Source organism: Heterocephalus glaber, unplaced genomic scaffold (genome assembly GCF_053883595.1).
Source record: "Heterocephalus glaber isolate CG9 unplaced genomic scaffold, H.glaber_assembly_v1.0 deba00001572, whole genome shotgun sequence".
NCBI classification, from domain to species: Eukaryota; Metazoa; Chordata; class Mammalia; order Rodentia; family Bathyergidae; genus Heterocephalus; species Heterocephalus glaber.
In genome coordinates, this window is record NW_028258357.1 from 5,604,536 (window position 1) to 5,624,982 (window position 20,447).

Sequence of the window (20,447 nt, forward strand, 5' to 3'; positions counted from 1 at the left end):
TTTGAAAAGAGTGAATGCATTGGTGCAATCTCATAATTAAGACTGCAACAATTGAGTTGCTTCTCATGAATAAGCAAAGAAAGTCATTTCTTGAATGGGAGTTTCCTTTTGAAAAATAAAAGAACATTGTTGAAATTACAAAAAATTGTTAGATAACTTAAGCAGCAGAATGATTTGAGATTGATTCCAATTCTGAATGTTTTATTTGCAAAATGGTGTCAAACAGCATTAAATACTACAGAGAAATTCATGAAAGACAGAGTCAGTTGATGCAGCAATTCTGATCAACCAGTAGCAATGAAGAGGCAAGGCCCTCCACCAGCAAAAAGATTATAACTTGCTGAAAGTTCAAATGATTTCTAGCACTTTTTAGCATTAAAACTTATTTCAGTTAAGATATGTACATTGTTCTTTTAGATAAGCTATTGCACAATTAAAAGGCTAGCATATCATATCAATGTAACTTTTATATACAATGGGAAACCATAAATCAATGCTACCTGGTTTATTGAAATATTTGCCTAATTATGGTAATCTGGAAATGAACCTTCAATGTCCCTGAAGTATTTCTATAAATGAATGAATATTTTAAATAAATTATACATACTTTAATTTTCTAGAAAACTTCATAATTCTTAAACAGTACCTAGTATACATTCCATGAGATGAAGCGCAGGAGCTGAAACTCCAAAAGACAGCAGCTTGACTTACTGAGCAAGGAAATTGAGAAAACCTAAGCTGGAGGAAATTGAGAAAACCACAGAAGCAGAAAAGTCACACTTACTTTCTCTTGCCCCTTTCTTGACAATCCTATGTGCAGTGCTCTGTGCTATTCTTGGAGAGAAGGAATGTTAACCAGAAAACCAAAAAAAGAATCTTTAGAAATAGGCCTTGCTAAGTCCCTTTCCAAAGCATATTATCATTAGCTCACACCTTTCTTCAATCGTACTTTTTTACAACAATTGATTCTTCATTGATCAAAACATAAAAATACAGTTTTACTAACTTTTTTTGGATTTTCATTTCTGAAGATCCTATGTTATACAAAATTTCTGTTAATTTAATATGTTTTTCCCTCTCCATCTGTCTTTGTGACAAGAGTTGCATCACCCATTGTTATGGCTTATATCTAGATGTCCCCCAAAGTCTCATGTGATCGTAGGTGGTGGCACTTTTCAGAGGTGGTTGAATGTAGAGTGTGTGATGCTGGGATCAAGGGTGTGTGATTACTAAATTAGTCCATTGATTGGTTTTGATAATTCTGGGTAGGATTGAAGGTACCCTATCCTGGGTATGAGTGCTACCCAGCCAAAGGTGTGTAGCCTGGATAAAATATACAGGACAGAAAGAGGGTTGCTGGGGATGCTTTATGCTTGCTGGGTTTGCTGCTTTCTGCCTGCCATGAACTGTTTCTCCTCTGAGTTGCCCCTCTGCCATGCCACCTTGCCTTGGAGCCAGCCAACTGTGAACTGAAACCTCTACAAACAGTGAGCTACAATAAACTCTTCCTCCTTTAACTTTGGGTGTCGGGTATTCTTTCTCAGCAACAAGAAAAGGAATTAAGACACCCATAAACCATGAAATAAGTGAGTTAAAAATATTAGTTCCCTTTCTTATTCAAGGTGCTTAATGTCTGATTTGTTTTAGTAGCTTTAAATATGTAACCAAGAAGCTTCTGAGATATGAAACTTGATGAAGTTTTCTATTGGAACATGAAGATCTATAAATAAGTTGCTAAATAAGCCAGTAGTTCAATAACTTTTTGTTCTGTGCATCTATCTTGTGCATTATATTTCTGATATTTTGTTTATAGAATTGTTTGATTTTCATTTTTTAAATTTCATTTAGTCATCCATTATACTGTCTACTTAATATATTATAAACATTGTGCTAGGCACTGGATAGGGCCTTAGATTTATAGGAGTTCACAAATAAGCTGAAGATAATAAATTTAATATGCTTAATAACTATGACAAGTGCCATGAGGTTAAAGAAGTTTGTAAGAGATGACAGCTAAATTGAATGGTGAGGGAAACAGTTTTTGTAAAGATCTTTAAACTATTTAAACAGATTCTGAGATACTGGAAGCTAGTCATTGCAGAACATAAGAAAATTCATGATTGACAGAATAGTTTAAAAATATCATTATAATCACAGCAGCAACATGTTTATTAAGTATTTTAAATATATCTAACAAAATGGTTCCTAGATTGAATTGCTCTAAAAATAATATGAATTTATTCTGTGTTTTTAAGCACTTTTCCAGGGAACAAGAGAGGGATACAGGGAAGAACTGAAAGAGCAAAGGAAATACTACCTGTGAGGTACTAAATACGTTCCTATAAACAAGGTAAAATTCAATGTTTAAGCATTTTGTATTCTGTACAGAAAGTAAAATTTTAAAATGAAGAGAATGAGACAGAAATATGCCTAATTATATAGACTTTGCAGGTGGTATAATCCTATTATTTCCTATTTTATGAGCTGTTTTCCCCTTTGTCCTTTATTTTCTTTCAAAGAAATGCTTACGAGAACATTTTAAAGTCTTATAAAAATATTACTAAATATATTGGTTTCATAGTTCTGCTTCTTAGGAGAGATTACAAGGTTTTCAGGTCACATTCCAATTTAAGGATTGGGAGATGTGAAGACTATCTCATTTAAAAATGGTGAATTATGCATGAAAGTTCTAATAGATTCCCCATAGTAATGCCTTAATTATGCTTTTGTTCATTAAGAGGAGAATTCTGGTTTATGTTGGATGTTCCACACTTTCACAACTGGGACAGAATTAAAAGAATTATACTATGTAAATGCAAAATAAAGTTATCATTTTTATCCACTTGGAAGAGTCTTCCCTTTCCCATTGCATGAAATGATTGCATTTGTTTTGCATTGCAATACAGAATATAATGAACAATTTTAAATTTAAAAAGTAGAGAGAGCATATCAGTTTATGTTGCTAATTTACCCATACTAAAGACTATTGTCATGGCATGCTAAAAATACTTCAGAAAGATTTCACTGATTGCTTTCACTAACTGCCATTCTGCCATTTATTGGCTTAATTTTGCACAAAATGAAGCATGTTTTAAACCCACAAGAAGATATTAAGTTTTAGTTTTACATACCCCATCCTGGAAACAATAAAATGAAGACAGCTTTTGTCAATAGTGTATTTGCTAACTTTCCCTCATCTGAAAAAGTAAACCCATACTAAAGTCTCTCTGCACAATCAACATACAAAAATAAACATCTCTTACTTTTACGGTCCTTTCACATACTAGCCAGTATCCATCTTATTTTACAAGTTACGCTATTGTCTTTCAAAATACACCAAGTGATAAAATGGAATTTCCACAGTTAAAAAAAATCTATATTCTAAATGAGAAAAATCTTTTCTAAACTGTTTTCCTTAGTGGGGCTTGTTTCAAAGCAGTTATGCATGTTTCAGTATAAATTAATGAGTTTAAGTACATATCACTTTGTCTGAATATATACAGGAGCCACAGAAGAGTGTTCATCAAGACCTGGGCCATTAAAGAGAAAGGTATCTATAACTACTGAATCATTAAAATATATGACTGTGCTAATAGGAAAAGTGTTGTTTAATTTTTTTCTTTGCAAAAACAAGCATATTAAGAAATAGCCAAGTTTTTGTCAATCGTTTTGTGATTGAAATGTTGCAAGAGATCATCTAACATATGTGCAAGTTACCAGCCTTGTAGTAGATCAGAATTCAGCAAGGGGCAGCTATAGGAATTCAGCATGCAGTGTCCAACAGCACGGGTCTCAGGACCCCTGAATGTGGTCTGCTCCCAGAGGAAACCAATTTAATGCGGCATTGCACACAGAACAGTTTGTATGAATCACAAAACCTCCAGATAAATTAGTGACAGGTACATCTGAATAGGATTCTTTCTAAGTCTCTTTATCTACAGCCAGACAAGCTTGTTTCATCCTGACTTTCAGAGATAAAGACCCCATGGCATGTTGCCTTGGCAGATTCTCACAAAGCAAATGGTGCTCATCATCCATTATTTTGGGGAGAGGGGATTTCCTTATTATATGAGATACTGTGACAGCATATGGGATAAAGTGAAGGCTATCTGCCAGTTGAAAATTCATCAGTCGATTACCAGGCCTTATGCCTTCCCTAACTTAAGTAGGCTCTGTTCTTTTTGCTCTTACTTTTATTTTTTGACAGTTCTGATATCCCAGAGTTGTACCCATGGTAAGGTTCAAGGGCAAAACAGCAGGTTATCAAAGACAATTTATCAGAGGTCAAACAGGGAAAAGAGAGATTAACCATTAGTAAGGAGCTGAAGGATAGATCTATGACAGAGCAAAGAAGAAAGGTATACCAAGGTTTCATTTTTAACTGGCCACTTACTCCGTTTGAAACAAAACAAAACAAAACAAAACAGGAAAAGCAAGATGCTAAATATATATTCTAAGTATTTATGAATGAGGGTCACAGAGAAAATTTTTAAAAAGGTAAAAGTTGAATTCTGAAGTATCTCATTAACATACTTTATAAATAATTTTGAACATGAAATCCACATTAAAAAAACCACATGCCTTAAACTCAGTGCCAAGGAATAGCATAGTTCCTTTAACTGCTTCAATCTTAAACATTTATTAATTACTAGAATTCTTTTAATCTGAACAATAAAACAGACATAGTCTTATGGTCTGCTTTTCTTATAGAAACTATCTCATTATATGTCTTAATAAATGCCATGTCATATCAATAGATCAGATATACAGCACTATAGAATTCAATAATAAATCAACAGGACTCACGTTTTAGGTTCTGTAGAGGTGGCCCTTCTCATGCAAAATCAGGGCTGTGCATTCTGGGTGAGTCTGTGTTAAATCAAAATGACAAAAATCTTAGTTTACACTTCCACTGAAACTTACAATACTTGCAAATAATCTTCCAGCTCATCAAAGGGAAAAAAATTGCATTAAAGAGTACTGATTTGTAAATTTGGTCCTTTCAAATGTAGATGATGTTTAGCTGTCTTCTCCTGCCATATCTTTGCAAAATTTTAGCAAAGAACTCACTAGTGTATAAATAGAAGTAAAGCTATGGTCAGTTAATGAAATTCAGTTCTGGGATTAAGCCCCATAAACGTGCAAAATGGTTAGGCATCTGTAATTGAGAGAGAAATGGTGATGCTGGAATGGGGGAAAAAAGCCATATAAATTAAACAATGTACAATATGATAGATTGTGCTAAAGTAACTAGTCCTATACATGAGGTGATTCCAAGGAGTCTAAATGTGTAAAAAACAAAACAAATCTTCAAAATAGAAGCAACAGCATATGCAATGACACTTGAGGGAATATAAATATAGCAACTAAATCTCCTTTCTTTTGAAATTACACAGGTTTAATTAGATTGGATATATTTCCTTTACAAACATAATAATTTAAGTAAAATTAAACACCATTTATGATATGTAACAAATTCAGTTAATGGGCAATGAGAATTATTATTTCTGTTCTAACTACAGTACTGTGCTTACATTGATGATTTCTTTACAATGTAATTCCAAGTTATCAATAATTTCTTAGAAGCTTTAGTAAATATAGAACTAAAAGTCTTAATCATAATATTAAACTCTACTTGTGAAGCCCCATAATATAATGTTATTTTATTTACATTAATTAAAGAAATATAGAAATGAAATCAGAAAAATTACTTTGAATATTTAAGAAGCTAAATGTGATGTGTGTATTTTTAAAATTTATTTACATGTGTTTATTTTTAAAATTTATCTACATATATTACATATATGTACATTAGCCCCTTGAATATAATTATATTTTATTATTATGCTATATGGTGAAGTGTTCAAGTTTTCTGGTTAATTATTTATTAATTCAAGAAACATCTCAAACAATTTACCCTTAATAATCTGGTTTGCTTGATTAAGCTTAAGACTGATTTCTTCTTCCTGACTCTAGGACTCTGACTTCTATTCTTAGAATATTTTACAAAACTTATAATTGTAAATCATTTATCAACTTTTTAAAGGTGTAAATCTTATCCCGGCTCCCTGCTGCTTTTACAGCTCTTAAATATCTTTCCCTAGGAGACTTTGAAATATAATCATAAAAAGTGCTCCCTTTCTCTCAATTTCTAGGAGAGAATGGAAGCCTAATTTAGATAAACAAAATTAGCAAACACCTATAGCTAATGACACTGACCAGCCTCCCTACTAATGTCTGATAATGCTTTGCACTTAAAAATCCTCCCACCAAGTGTATGAGCAGTTAAATTCAACTTCTCTTTGCTTTTGTAATTTGCTTGAATATCTTCTTCTTTGTCTGTCTAACTCTTAGTTTGATGTGTCATTTATATTCTCAGTGTCTATCATGTCCTAGTAGGGACTCGGGCGATTCACAGATGTGCAAGGTACTCTGTATTTGCCTCAACAGTGCCTACAATATACTGGGATACACATGAATATCTTGATGTTTAAAACAGAATATTATCAATACCATGGCTGGGAGAACAAAAGGAATTTGCTAAAGTTGAACAGATGACGAAAAGCATAATAAAGAAGTACCACCACTCAAGGCATCACTTACTGTTAACATCTAAACCTGGTTCAAGTAAACTGAAATAAGGAAAATGGTCCAGAAGGAAGGTCAGGAATGTGTGGTATGTATGAAAACCTTAGAAGCCAATGAGCAGTGCAGTGGGAAGAAAGTTCAAAAAAGCTGTATCACAGAATGAACTGGGGAAGAGTGACAGGAAATGAGGCTAAAATGTAACAGGAGGGAGATAAGGAAGGACACATTGAATTGTGCACTTGTTCATTTATTTTAATCAATACATGAACAAGGAAGATGGTATAACTTAATGATCCATGCCAAAGGCTGTGCTATCCGACTGTCAAGCTTTGAAATCTGACTCTATCAATCACAAGTTGTATTATACTGAGCCTGTTGCCTAAGCTCGCTATACCAACTTCCACTTCATAAATGGGGATGATAAAATACTTAATGAGGTTTTCTGAGGATTAAAAGGGAAATTACACATGAAATATTCAACATTATTATTGAGTGCATAAAAAATTTGTGGTGATAATGATGGTGACAGAAGTGATCTATGACAATATTGATAATGAAGTACATACTGTTTTCCACGACCCACAAATCTTGCAACTTGGCATTTGAAGTAAAGAGAAAATGCTACAGTCTTTAAAAAATAGAGATATATGCCCTACGAAGGTCCTGAGTGGCATGGAAGACGCCGAGTCACCCCGCTGCAGACAGGCAGGTCTGCCTAAGCCCTATCTAGGTCCTGAATTGTACAGAACATGCCAAGTCAGCCTGCTGCAGACAGGCAGGTCTGTGCATGCCCTACCGAGGTCAAGAGTCATGCAGAAGACACCGAATCACCCCACTGCAGACAGGCAGCCACCTGATTCCACACTACAAAGAGGCAGAAGACACCAGACCACCAGACAAAGGTACTGAGTCCCACTGTTCCCAGTCCAGGGGTAGGGGCTTCTGAGCCGTCGTCCCACTGCTCCTGGTCCAGAGGAAGGGGCTTCTCGGTCACCATCCCTCTCACTGCTCCCAGCCTAGAGGAAAGGGCTTTTGGACCACCTTCTGTCCCACCACTAATGGCCCAGAGAAAGGGGCTTCTGGGCCACCATTCTACTGCTCCTGGCACAGAGGAAGGGGTTTCCCAGGCACCATCCCTCCGGCTGCTCCCAGCCCAAGGGAAAGGGCTTTTGGGTCACCATCCCTACCGCTGCTCCCGGTCCCTGACCCAACTCACCCAGCTCAGAGGAGGTAATCCACGAAGGCACTAGCAGACCCACACCTCAGTCAAAATGAGAAAACATGTAAATAAGTCTCAAAACCAGACTTCCAGATCACCTACAACAACCCCAAAGGGAAATGAGATGGAACACTCTGATACTCAACCACCTGGACCCACTGAACTGGAAACAAAAGGGGATCTGGAAAAAATGAAAACAGAAATAATTTCTAAGATAACAGGAGAAATTGTGCCCCTAGTGCAAGATATGATTAATAAATCCAGAGAGGAGCTCAGGAACATGATGGAATCCCAACATAAGAAACAAATGGAATCCATAAAAGAGATGCAAATAGATTTCCAGGACATGAAAAACTCCACTGAAAGCCTTCACAGCAGAATGAGCCAATGTGAGGACAGAATTTCAGATGAGAAAGATAAGATTGCAATTAGAGACCAGGAAAAGAAAAATTGCTTCAAAATTATAAGGGAACATGAGAAATCAATCCAGCAGCTGCTAGATGATGCAAAAAAGAATAACATAAGACTGATTGGGCTCAATGAAGAAAGAGGAGAGAGTGCAGATGACATAAAAAAAATCTCTTCACAGAAATAATGGCAGAAAACTTCCCAAGCAGGGGGAAAGAGCTTGACGTACAAATAAGTGAGGCATATAGGACTCTAAATAGCCTTGATCAAAAACAATCTACACATAGGGATATAATTGTTAATATTCCAGAAACACAACAGAAAAACAAAGTTCTCCAAGCAGTCAGAGAAAAGAAACAAATCACATACAAAGGACAGCCCATCAGAATCACAGCAGACTTCTCAACACAAACATTCAAGGCAAGAAGAGCTTGGAGTGACATATTCCAAGCCCTAAAAGAAAACAGCCTCCAACCCAGATTGATGTACCCTGCAAAACTATCTTTCAAAATTCATGGAGAAATAAGATACTTTCATGACAAAGAGCACCTCAGGAACTTCATGAATATGAAACTGTCACTCAAAAAAATTTTAGACAATACCCTAGGAAAAAACAATGAAGATAACAACCCCAGGGAACCCAGCAGAATGAATCCATTGGATGTGACAAATTAAATGCAAAGGGGGAGAACCCAACAAAAAGAAAAAGTCATGGCAATGACAAGTCAATATGTTTCAGTTATAACCATCAATGTTAATGATCTCAATTCACCAATCAAAAGAAACAGACTGGCAGAATGGGTCAAGAAGCAAAATCCAACAATATGCTGCACACAAGAAACACACTTAATTCAAAAGGAAACTCATAGACTGAAAGTTAAATGGTGGAAAACAATACTCCATGTGAGAGGAACCCAAAAATAAGCAGGAGTAGCTATCCTCTTTGCAGATCAAGTAGACTTCAAACCAACACTGATTGAGAGAGACAAAGAAGGACACAACATCCTTGTAAAGGGAAGAATCCAAGAGGAAGAGATGACAATCATAAATATCTATGCACCAAACACTAGTGTGCCCAACTATATAAAACAAATACTAACGGACATGAAAAGTCATATATGCACTAATATAATTGTAGTGGGGGACCTCAACACCCCAATGTCACAAATAGATAGATCAACTAGACTAAAAATAAGTAATGAAATACTAGAACTCAATCGAACTCTTGAACAAATGAACTTAACAGATGTTTACAGAGTCTTCCACCTCACAAAATCAGCGTATACATTCTTCTCAGCTGCACATGGATCATTCTCCAAAATAGACCACACACTCACACATAGAACACGTTTAAGTAAGTGCAAAGGAATTGAAGTTATCCCCTGTATATTATCAGACCATAGTGCGATGAAATTGGAGATCCATAGCAAAAGAAACAAAAAAATTCATAAACACGTGGAAATGGAACAACACACTTCTGAATAACCAATGGGTCACAGAGGAAATTAAAGAAGAAATCTGACAGTTCCTTCAATTAAATGACAATGACAATACAACATATCAGAATTTATGGGACATAATGAAAGCAGTCTTATGAGGGAAATTCATAGCAGTGAATACTCATATTAGGAAAACAGAAGGAGCCCAATTAAACAACCTGACGCTAAACCTCAAGCTTCTAGAAAAAGAAGAGCAGGACAAACCCAAAGCTCATACAAGGGAGGAAATTATAAAGATCAGAGGAGAAATCAATGCAATGGAGACTAAGAGAATAATACAAAAAATCAATGAAGCCAAGAGTTGGTTCTTTGAAAGAATCAACAAAATTGACAAACCTTTAGCCAACCTTGTCAGAAAAAGGAAAGAAAAGGCCCTAATCCATGCAATTAGAAATGAAAAGGGTGAAATGACAACAGACCCAGCAGAAATCCAGATGATCATCAATACCTACTTCCAGAACCTATAAGCCAATAAGATGAACAACACAGAAGAAATGGATAGATTCCTAGATACATATGAATTACCAAAGTTAAACGAAGAAGACCTAAAAATTCTGAACAAGCCAATATCAACCAATGAAATTGAAAATGTAATTAAAAACTTATCAACTAAGAAAAGCCCGGGCCCTGATGGCTTCACTGCTGAATTCTATAAGACATTTAGAGAGGAATTGCTGCCCCTACTGTTTAAACTCTTCAATGAAATTGAAAGGGAAGCAATACTCCCAAATTCATTCCTGGAAGCAAGCATCACCTTGATCCCCAAAGCAGAGGAAGACCCAACTGAAAAAGAGAACTATAGGCCAATCTCACTAATGAACATAGATGCAAAAATCCTTAATAAGATAATGGCAAACAGAATGCAGAAGATCTTCAAGAAGATCATACACCCTGATCAAGTGGGTTTGATCCCAGGCATGCAGCGATGGTTCAATATACACAAATCAATCAATGTAATACACTTTATCAATAGAGCCAAGGACAAAAACAATATGATTATCTCCATAAATACAGAAAAAGCATTTGACCAAAATCCAACATGCATTTATGATAAAAACCCTAGAAAAAATTGGAATAGATGGTCTCTACCTCCAACTGATAGAAGCCATCTATGAAAAACCAACAGCCAATATCATACTAAATGGTCAAAAACTGAAATCCTTCACACTCAAATCAGGAACAAGACAAGGATGTCCACTATCACCACTCTTGTTCAATATAGCTCTGGAAACATTAGCCTTGGCAATTAGACAAGAGAAAGAAATAAAAGGATTAAAGATAGGTAATGAAGAAGTCAAATTGTCATTATTTGTAGATGACATGATACTGTATATAGAAGACCCTAAGAACTCCACCAAAAGTCTTCTAGACTTAATAACTAAATTCAGTCAAGTAGCTGGTTACAAGGTCAACACACAAAAATCAATAGCTTTCCTCTACATGAATGACAGACTCACTGAGAGAGAAATAGGACAAATAATTCCTGTCACAATAGCATCTAAAGCCAGAAGTACTTAGCAATCATCCTAATGAAATAAATCAAGACCTCTTCTCTGAAACTATGGCACTCTGAAAGGAGAGATTGAAGATGATATCAGAAAATGGACAAACATCCCCTGCTCCTGGGTAGGAAGGATTAATAGAGTGAAAATGGCCATACTTCCAAAACTGCTATATAGATTTCATGTAATTCCAATTGAGATCCCAGCAGCATACTTCACAGACCTCAAGAAAACAATCCAAAAATTCATTTGGAGCACGAAGAGACCCAGAATAGCAAAAGCAATTCTAGGTAACAAAGACATGGCAGGGGGTATCACAATCCCCAACCTGCAACTATACTACAAAGCTACTGTGATAAAAACAGCATGGTACTGGCAAAGAAACAGACCTGAGGACCAGTGGAACAGATTAGAAGATGCAGAAACAACACCAGACACACTCAGCCATCTCATCTTTGACAAAGGAGCCAAACACCCTCACTGGAGGAAAGATAGCCTCTTTAAGAAATGGTGCTGGAAAATTGGGCTTCAACTTCCCAAAGATTAAAACTAGACCTATATCTCTCACCATGCACTAAACTAAAATCAAAATGGATTAAAGATCTAAATATTAAAATAGAAACTCTGAACCAGTTGGAACAGAGGTTAGGTAGAACCCTTGAAGACATCGGTGTAGGAAAAGATTTTATGAACAAAACCTCAGTTGCCCATGAACTAGCACAAACAATCAACAAATGTGATCTCTTCTAATTAAAAACCTTCTGCACAGTAAGAGAAACCACCAGCAGTGTGAACAGACAATCCACAATGTGGGAAAAAATCTTCACCTGCTCTTCATTAAAGGTCTATCTCGAATCTATAAAGAACTTAAAAAGATCAGACCTCCCAAATTTAAAGACCCAATCCAAAAATGGGCATCTGAAATGAACAGACATTTCTCAGACAAAGAAGTAGAAATAGCAAATAAATACATGAAAAAATGTTCAACATCACTGGTCATTAGAGAGATGCAAATGAAAACAACGCTGAGATTCCACTTCACTCCAGAAAGAATGGCTGCTATCATGAAATCAACCAATAACAAATGCTGGCGGGGCTGTGGGGAAAGAGGAACCCTGCTCCACTGCTGGTGGGAGTGTAGACTGGTGCAACCACTGTGGAAATCAGTATGGAGATACCTCAAAGAACTAGGACTGGAAGTCCCATTTGACCCTGCTATTCCACTGCTGGGGATCTTCCCCAAAGAATCAAAAGAATCATACAACAGTGATATATGTGCACTCATGTTCATAGCAGTGCAGTTTGTAATAGCTAAAACTTGGAAACAGCCCAAATGCCCATCAACTGGAGACTGGATAAAGAAAATGTGTTTTTTTTATTAAATGAAGTACTACTCAGCCATAATAAATGAGAAATTACAGACATTTATAGCTAAGTGGGTGCACATTGAGGCAATACTCTTAAGTGAAATAAATAGGACACACGTGTAAATACCGAGTAGTTTCTCTGGTGTGAGAAACTGAAAGTGTAAATAAGGACTAAATGTATATTAGGTAATGTGAAATAGGAAGAAAAGGGACAAAGGGGAAGGAAGTGGGAGCGCTAGGGGAAAGGATAGAAGGGAATGGAATTAATATGAGAAAATGGAAAAATAGGAACAAAATCTTTGTAAATAGGGAGGACTGGAGGGGTTGAAGGGAGGGCTGGGCAAGGGTGAAAAATAAGAACCAAGAGAGACTATGTAAAAGTGCAAATTTCCAATGATGAATGTCATTATATTGTATACCTAAAATGTACCAATGATTAGAATGAATAATAGATAATGTAAAATAGGAAGCAAAGGTCCAAAGGGGTAGGGGTAGTGGGAGGGGCAGGGGAAAGGAAAGAAGGGAAAGGGAAAATGCTGAGAAATGGAAAAACTGGAAATAAAGTCTTTGTAAATAGGGAAGGGTGGGGGGCGTGAAGGGAGGGCCATGGATGGGGAAAAAATAAGAACCAAGATGCATTATATAAAGGTACAATTCCCAATGAGAAATGTAATTGTGTTGTATACCTACAATGTACCAGTAAAAGAATTTAATACAAAAAATAGAGATATATTATCAAGTTGACACTTAAAATACACTTTTGAAATAGCATTCTGTAGATAGAATAATGTTTGGAAAGTTGAGGGATTGACTGATGTAATGCAGGCAATGAAAGTGGCATGAGAAGAGAGAGTAACTAAAACACTGAATAAACATTTGCAGATACATCGACTAAACATCAATATGTGCAGAAGTATGAGTTTATGATACAATAAACATGTTTGTTTTTTAACTGATTTTGTGATTATAATTATTAATAATATAGCCTTTTACTTATAAAAGTATCCTGGTTTAGATGACAAATTTTAAGGCAAACATCTTTAGGAGAATCAAACATGTTCTATAAGGGAGTTTTGTGTACTCAAGCAAATCAGAGGAGTAAAATATATCTTCCATATATACTAAAATGTTAAGAAAAATAGCTAAACCTATTTGAGTACATTTGTCAGACACTGCTTTATGCAATGTATATATATCACCTCATTCCTGAAAACAGCCCTATGAAATAGTTCCTGTTGTTCTCATTTTTAAAAATGAGAAAACTGAAATATTTGAAGGTTAAACAGTATGTTCAAGTGACAACACGTGGAGGAATGTGGATGCAAACCAGGCCTTCTGGCTCCAGAATCTGTGCATTTAACTTGCACAGAAAAAGTTTTAAGTAAAACACTTCTCAGCAAAGCTCTGAGTGGGCTCCTGCAAATGAAGGAGATACCAGAGAATCAAAGAATTGAAAGCCAGTAGCAGAAGAAACTATTTTAGAAAAGAAAGCCCAAATAGGATAAAATCAAAGTAGCTTTGTAAAAAATATTTCAGATAGATTTTAAAGAATTAACAATATATTTGCCTCCTTGAAAACAAAATATAATTTAGTTAAAAAAATTTATAATAGTGGTGTTTTATCTTCAACTTCCCAATCAAATATATTACTCGATCTTCTATGTGACCTTGTATTAAACACAGATAAAATATGTTTTCCACTTTTTTTCCTTTAAAGTGTGTTAGATATTTTTTCCTAACAGCTAGAAAAGTGACAAGAAAATTAGTAAGCTTTTCATTCTTGGAAGACAAATACTACCACTGTGAGTTACGATTGCACAACCTACAGAATGCTTATATTTAAGAAAATGAACAATATCAAGTTTTGCAAGGCTGGGAAGCAACTGAAATTTATATGTAATACTTGAAGTAAAGTGTATTAACTCAACCACTTTGGTGAACTTTTGGTTAAAATTTATATATGCATTACCAATTTTCACTTCTTTGCATATACTCTAGCAATGTATGCATGTATGTGAAAATATATTATGCTATATATCCATTGATAAATAAATGAATAAATAATAGAATATCATATAGGAATGAAATACTGACTAGTGTTGTGAGCAATATGGGCAAATTACAAATATAATGTGGAGCAAAATAAGTCACTAGTCAAAGTATAGGTTAGTAAACAGACATCCATTTATATAAAATTAAACAAGCAAAACTAATATAAGAATTAGAAGTTAGATTATTAATCAACTTTGGGGAGAGTGGTAATATAATAATTATTGACAAATTTCTTTTGAGTTGTTAGCAATATTGTAGCAATATTGATAATGGTTGTGGTAATTCCCTAAATCCAAAATTCACTTTTTTGTGGTAATTCACTAAATCCAAAATTTGTGGACTTTTTTGTATATATATATATTACATTTTAATACAATTTTTAAAAGATTGTTTGATGTACTGGTCAGCTGTCCATAAGAGATTTGTGCTGTTTATAATTGTTACTGTTTTTGTTACTTTCACTTCATACCAGTCTAAATATTTCAGACTTTTGACCTTCTATCAAGTTTGTTCGACTGTATCTTTGTACATGTTTTTACTTTCACTTTACCTCCTTACATCCCACTTAACCTTCATATCTAGTTAAACAACACTGCAGGAAGGTGAGTTTCTGTGACCTCCCAGAACATGGACTTCTTAGTTCTTTTGTGCTGTTCTAAGAGAATGTCTAATTGGCAATATATAAAGAACAGAAATTCATTTCTTACATTTCTGGAGGATGGTAAGTTGAAGATTGAGATCAAGCCAGCAGTGGTAGTAAATGCTACTCTTTGCCTCCAAGATGGCTCATGGAGGTGGAATGAGGGGAGTCACTCTCTCTTCACATGGAGAAAGAAGAGTAAAAAGGCTTATACCACCTGAAGCCCCTTTTACAAGATCCTTAATCCCAGTCACAGGAAGCTTCTCTCATGGCTTAATCACCTCCTAAAAGGTCCATCTTTACCAACATCACAATGACAGCACCTGAATTTTGATGGGCACACATTCAAATCAGAGAAAGAAGGATCTAATAGTACAAAACCTCTCTCCAGTTTAGAAATACATAATAATCACACTCATCATAGAGAATTTGTACCTGTATATGATATATCTTGATTCTCCTTTCTTTTCCCATTCCCCTCCCTTCCCTTCAACCCCTTTCCCTCCTTATCTACAAAAGCTTTATTTCCATTTTTTTCCTTCTGTAATCATTTTTTTTTCCTTTTGCCTTTCTTCTTTCACCCTCCTCCCTCCCTAGTCCCCTTTTCCTTTTGAACCATTTCTTCCTCTTCTACATTATCTATTATAAATTTTTGTCCTTATTTATCTTTTCAGTTTCTCACTCCAGAGAGACAATGTGTTATTTACATATGTGTGTCCAATTTATTTCACTTAAGACTATAGTCTCAAGTTGCATACATTTAGCTATAAATAAACCCATTTTTTTCATCCTTTCATCAGTTGATGGGCATTTGGGTTGTTTCCAAGATTTAGCTATTACAAACTGTGTCACTATAAACATGAGTGTGCATATATTGTTGTGATATGATGCTTTAAAGTCTTTTGGGGAGATATCCAAAAAGGGAAAAGCTGGGTGAAATGGAGCCTCTAATCCTAGTTTTCTTGAGGAATTGCCACACTGTTATCCACAGTGGTTGCACCAGTCTGTACTACCACCAACAGTGGGGAAAGGTTCCTTTTTCCCATGGCCCTACCAGTACTTGCTGTTGATGGATTTCCTGATAATAGCCATTCTTTCTGGAATGAGGTGGAATCTGTGTTGTTTTAATTTGAATCTCTCCAATGACCAGTATGTTCAACATTTTTTATATATTTATTTTTTGTTTGTACTTCCTCATCTGAGAAGTGTCTGTTCATTTCATTTGCTCATTTTTGTATATTGGATCATTAAATTTGGGAGGTCAGTTTTTTTAATTCTTTGTATGTTCTATGTATTAGTCTTTTGTCTGAGGAACAACCAGCTAAAATATTTTTCCTACTCTGTGGCCTGTCTCTTAACTCTGTGGGTGATTTTGTTTGAAGAAATGGGACAAAGGGGAAGGGGAAGTGGGTGAGGGAGGGGAAAGGAAAGAAGAGAATGGAATTAATATGAGAAAATTAAAAAATGGAAACAAATTCTTTGTAAATAGGGAGGGGTGGAAGGGTTGAAAGGAGGGCAGGGGAATGGGGAAAAAAATAAGAACCAAGATAGATTATATAATGGTACAAATTTCCAATGATGAATGTCATTATATTGTATAGAAAAAATATACCAACAAAATTAATTTTAGAAAGCTTTTTAATAGGTTGAGATCTCAGTTGTTGATTGTTTGCATTATTTCCCATGCAGTCTGAGTTTTGTTCATGTAGTCTTTGCCTATGTCCCCAAATATACTACCTATTCTATGTTCCAGGAGATTTACTATTTTGATCCACATTTATTTTAGTTTAGTGATGAGAGACATGAGTTTAGTATCAGTCTTCAGCATGTAAAGAATCAGTTTTGCCAGCACCATTTATTGAAGAGACTATCTTTCTTCCAGTGAATGTGTTTGGTCCCTTTGTCAAAGATAAGTTGTCTGAATATGTTTGGAGTTGTTTCTGTATCTTCTAGTCTCTTTCATTGATCCTCAGTTCCAGTTTGCTTGTTTGTTTGTTTGTTTTGCCACCATGCTGGGGTTTTTTTGAGGGGGGTACCTGGGATTAAACTTGGGATCTTGCACTTAGGATTCAAGTGGCAGCACCACTGAGCTAAATCCCCAGCCCTACCATGCTGTTTTTATCACAGTAATTCCATAGTATAATTTCTTTTTGGGGGGAGGGGGTTGGTACCAGAGATTGAACTCTGGACCTTGCGCTTGCGAAGCAGGTGCGGAACCACTGAGCTAAATCCCCAGCATAGTATAGTTTTAAGTTTTTATTTTGATGCCCCCTGCCTTGCCTTTGTTGTCCAGAACTGTTTTTGCTATTCCAGGTCTCTTCTGGTTCCAAATGAATTTTAGCGATGTTTTCTTTGCTTCTGTGATGTATGCTGATGGCATTTTGATTGGCATTGCATTAGATATGTATAACAATTTTGGAAGTATGGCCATTTTTACTATGTTGGTTCTTCCCACTCAAGAGCATGGAAATCTTTCCATTTTCTTTCAGTCTATTAATTTCTTTTTGAGTGAAATGTATTTCTTGAAAGTAGCACATTGATAAATACTGTTTCTTGACTCATTCTTCCAATCTGTTTCTTTTGATCAGTGAATTGACACCATTTACCTTTGTGGTTATAACTGCTATGTGTTGGCTTATCCTTGTCATATTATTTCCTGTTGTGGGCTCCCTGTCTTTCTCTTCTGTTCAGTTGGTTGCCTTGCCTGGTAGTTTCTTTCTATTGGTGTTCTTGGAATTGTAGTTTTCATTATCTTTTTCTACAATGAACTTCAGAATACTTTATAGAGCTGGTTTTTTGATTTTCAGTTTCTTTAGTTATTCTTTGTATCATTAAATATTTAATGAACAGACATTTTACTTGGCAGCAAGCTATGCATTGCTACTGAGTGATTTCTAAAAATCAGCCAGTGAAAGCTATGATCTAAAATTACCAAAATAGTGCTCCACATAGAGTGTACTTAAGTTTTCTTTATGGTAATTGTATTTATTAGACAAGATCTAAAGATAAATAACACAAAAGTATAATACTAATAGTTAATAAAATGAATAAAATGAGATTGAGATAGGAAGTCCATAGTTACTTTGGCCATCAAGGATCCAGTTTCTTTTTTGGTTTGTGATGTTTCTACCTTCAGGATCTTTAAAATATTTCTTATGTTGGTTCCAGGCAAACTTTATAGGTTCCAGGAAGCAGAAAACAGGAAGAAATCAGGGTGAAATGACCTATACTCACTACAAAGCTCAAAAAAACAGTTGTTTTTGGTATGTACCAATTAACTACATTTTATTAGAAACACCTTTCAGAAGTGAAACTGTGAAAAGTAGATTTTTAGATATATTCAAGTTTGGCATTTCAAACAAGACATTCACCTGTTAGTAGGTAAATTTAAAAAATAAAGAATATTCCCTCATCATCCCTATCTCTCTTTCAGTTTTGGGGAAGTGAACCCAAGGCTTTGCACTGAGTTTTCTTATTTATCTTGAGAAAAGGTCTAAATCACTAATTTACCCAGCCTGGGCTGGAATATGGGATTCTCATGTCTCAAACTCTGAGTACTGAAGATTACAAGCATGTGAAACCATGCTGTGCTTAACTTTTCTCTACCACGAAACTAATCTGTTGTTTTTACTGACCCTGTCTGAGGAAGCTTTTGGCAAAATTACTTTTAATTACATGTTCTCCTTTAAATCTCTTTGCTTGAAATTCTAAGAGAATCCCATATTAAAATAAGATTTATGGCTAAAATGCTAAAAATTGACCAGTAAAACAATAATACAAAAATCATGAATATTTAAATTTTTAAAATTTATTGTAAAGGATGGGTTGCCATTATTCTTCTCCCAAATACTCCCCCTCACTTGAGCACAAACTTATCCCATTTTTTTTTTCCCACTTTCTGTAGCAGTTCTGGAAGTTTTCTTTCATGAGTGTCATTACATATGATCAAAAAATACTATAAATGCTGGCATTGAGTGTCATACAAAAGAAGGGTAGTATCATAAATAATATTATGATGTATCCTCATCCATCTTATTCATTTGATCTGGTACCTTGTGATACCTGTCTCATTTGCAAAGTCAAAATGACTATGAAAGGTGAATATTTTGAACTAATTCAGTACAATGAGGCAACAACCATGACAGCACTACTAAAGACACTCACAAAAAAAGACTTCCAAACCTACTTCAGAAAGTGGCAACAAAGATAGGATGTGTGTTTAAAGAGAAGGAGAATACTTTGATGTGGATTGATGACTTTGTGTCTTTTACTGTAATAATTTTTGTGGTAATTTAAACATTTGTTGTAGTTCTGATCATACTTTGATTTTTGTGGCAACCCCAAACACAAGCCTGCTAGGCCCAAATCACAAACCTTTATGTATAAAGAATATATAAAGAAGCAGTACAATGTCTTATGCTCTCCCCAAGTATATTTCCATCAGCAATCTGATTAGACCTCTATTTATCATCTGTCTTTTCCAAAAATCCTCTTCTGCACTTTTCATGGAGTCTCTGTGAATCCCTGATGTCAAAAGCTACTAAAATTAAGCCAATTTATTTTATGTTTATATACTTACTTGGGAGTGAGTCCCTGCTCTTTGGCTATTCTTTTTTTACACCAAACAATGAATCCACACAGGGATGACCTGAATCAGTAGAAGTTTGGCAGTTTTGCCATTTTTTTACCTGTCTCTTTGATTAATATTTATGTTCCTAGTTCTAAACTGAAAAGAGAATTGTCTAGCACAATGAAGAGAATGTGGCAGAGTTTCAAATTTAACTCCCATGGTGGCCTGATGTTTAAATTTCAAAGGGCATTTCCTTAGGAAAAGTTAATAGAGTGAAATACAAAAGAAGCAGTTAAGAAGGGTTTGGGTGCTCTTAATAAACTCATAAGGAAGATGTTATATCCCAAGTATCAGGAGTGAAAAATTTGAAAGGAAACTGTTTATATATTTGTACTTAGTTTTAACTTTTCTTCAGGGACTCTTCTGTCAAAAGAGAATTTATTTTAAATTGATTAGGTAAGGCCCTGAAGAGCCAGACTACTTCTTTACTCTATGACAGTTTTGTTAATCCAAAGAATAAAGTATGCCTATGGCAAAAAAATAGAACTGACTTTTGAAGTACTTTTAACATTTTTGCAAAATGCTGTTGACAATACAGTCAA

General features: G+C 35.2%; 1 protein-coding gene across 13 annotated transcripts in view; it reads right to left on the bottom strand.

The window, feature by feature from the left end:
- The window catches only part of Mgat4c (MGAT4 family member C), a 732,252-nt gene that overhangs the window by 337,369 nt on the left and 374,436 nt on the right, over positions 1-20,447 (bottom strand). For all 13 annotated transcript variants that reach the window (XM_021246532.2, XM_021246531.2, XM_087192571.1 and 10 more), the window contains one exon: positions 4,807-4,869. The gene's annotated coding sequence lies outside the window, so the exon portion shown is untranslated. The remainder of the gene's footprint in view (positions 1-4,806; positions 4,870-20,447) is intronic.